This window comes from Carlito syrichta, unplaced genomic scaffold, assembly GCF_000164805.1.
Source record: "Carlito syrichta isolate Samal-C Ts95f unplaced genomic scaffold, Tarsius_syrichta-2.0.1 Scaffold306509, whole genome shotgun sequence".
NCBI lineage: Eukaryota > Metazoa > Chordata > Mammalia > Primates > Tarsiidae > Carlito > Carlito syrichta.
In genome coordinates, this window is record NW_007250605.1 from 47,310 (window position 1) to 49,371 (window position 2,062).

At 60.5% G+C, this 2,062-nt stretch overlaps 1 pseudogene across 1 annotated transcript in view; it reads right to left on the bottom strand.

Annotated features, from left to right (window-relative positions):
- The window catches only part of LOC103265385, a 2,956-nt pseudogene extending 2,036 nt beyond the window's left edge, over positions 1–920 (bottom strand). Inside the window, exon 1 of the transcript XR_002482243.1 lies at positions 780–920. The product of XR_002482243.1 is annotated as an AP-2 complex subunit beta pseudogene (transcript). The remainder of the gene's footprint in view (positions 1–779) is intronic.
- Positions 921–2,062: the final 1,142 nt, after the last annotated feature.

The window sequence follows — 2,062 nt, forward strand, 5'->3', positions numbered from 1 at the left end:
CGGGCAATCCACTCACCTCAGCCTCCCAAAGGCGCGGGATGACAGGCTGAGCCACCGAGCCCGGCTTTGTTCTGCTTTTTATCTCAATCAAGGTTATTGATGAAGTTACTGGTTACATTTTGTTGTAGGAATTTTCTTCGTCCTTTTCCTTGTACGAATAATTTAAAAGCTCACTGTTAACTGACAATATACGGCAACTGTCCTGCTCCCAACAGAGTCAAGTGTCCAAGTTTTCTCTCTTTCGCCGATTCCGTTCCTGCTTTAGGAAACCCAGACCTGCTAGAGCTGGCCTCCGGCAGGCCTGAGGGTACCAGGAGGCTGGTGGGGGGATTCAAACAGGCCAGCGGTCATAGAGACTCATGTCCTTAGAGATATGCTGGTGACCAAGTGGAAGACGGCCACGTGTGGCAGGCATGGGGGTGTGGCCAGCTCAGAGGTCTCTGAGGAAGCGTGTGGTGGGCCAGGATGGGCAGAGGTGGTAGTAGGGAGGGGGCTCCGGGGTGTGAGAGGGACCCCGCCCCATGCTGGGGGGTGGGGGGAGAGAGGGCTGGAGGCTCACGCTGGAGCGCATGCAGTTGCTCATTCGCTGCTTCCCATGGTGGCGAGGGGACCCACAGGAACAGCATGGGGGACAGCGAGGGGATCTTGCTGGGGCCTGCTCCGTGCAAGGCTCGCCAGGGAGGGACGCCGGGGAGGCAGCTGGGCCAAATCCTGGGTCAGAACTCTGGCCGCAGAGGCCTCGGAACCGTGGCACGAGCCGCAAGTGGAGGCAGCGGTACCGTCCCTGGGTCCCTCGGGGCAGAGGCCGGGTCCTGGTGTCGGTGCAGGCCCATGTTTCTTTTCCGATGCGAATCCTGGGACCCATCCGGGCTGGCACAGGAGTTGGGCGCCTCCACCCGGCCCGACTGGGCGGCCTCCATGGTGAAGTCTCAGCTCTGAGTCTCTGGGCTCCCAGGAGCTGGGATCCTCCACCCACCCCGGTGGGGTAGTCTCCACGGTGGTTCCTCAGTTCTGCGTTCCAGTGCCTTCACTTCCTGGCGGTGGCCGTGTGGTCGTGGGAGCTGGCTTCCCCTCTCTGTGCCTCGGTTTCCCCCTATGTAAAATAGAGGGAGAAGTCGGACCTCCCTCGGGGGATGCTTGGGAGGATTCCACACTTCAAGCATAGAGGACAGAGCAGGCCGGGCACATGGCTCCTGCCTGTAATTCCAGAACTCTGGGAGGCTGAGGCGGGAGGATTGCTTGAGCCCAGGAGTTCGAGGCCAGCCTGGGCAACACAGCGAGACCTTGTCTCTATGATAAATTTTTAAAAATTTAACCGAGGGTGGTGCCACGTTCCTGTCGTCCCAGCTACTCGGGGAGGCTGAGGCGGAAGGATCGCCTGAGCCCTGGAGGTCGAGGCTGCAATGAGCCATGATCATGCCACTGCACTCAGTCTGGGTGACAGAGTGAGACCCCGACTCAAAAAAAAGAACAAGAAAAAGAAAAAAGAAGAAAGAGAAAGCACTGCTGCGATGACCACCATCAGTGCCACTGGCCCCAGGGCGAGGGCAGGCCAGGCACGTGTGCTTGGGAGGGGGGCTGTGGAATTCCCCCACACGGGGCGGAGCGTTGGCTCTGCCCCACAGGTTGCCTCAGGACATGGCGGGCTTTCTTGCCTAATCCTCCAGGCTCCCGCCTCTCTGTCTTCCTGATCCCCAGAGCCCAGAGGGAGAGGTGAACAGGGTCAGGCACCTGCCACGGTGAAACCGGTCCCCTGAAATGCATGGCTTGAGCACCACTTTGTTACCTCTCACGGTCCCAGGGGCCAGGATCTGGGAAGGGCCGGGCTGTGCTTCTGTTCTGGGGGCGGGGCTCTCCGGAGCTGGCCATCCACGGGGGGCCAGGCCTGGGGTGCTGAAGGCCTGACTCGGGCTGGAAGTGCCAAGTCCAAGCTCACCCGCGGGGCTGTTGGCAGGGGGTCTCATTTCCTCACCAGGTGGAGCTGTTCATGGGGGTGCTCAGATGGGGGGAGAGGGGGGAAGGTAAGAGGAAGGGGAAAGAAAGGGAGAGGGGGAGAGAGACA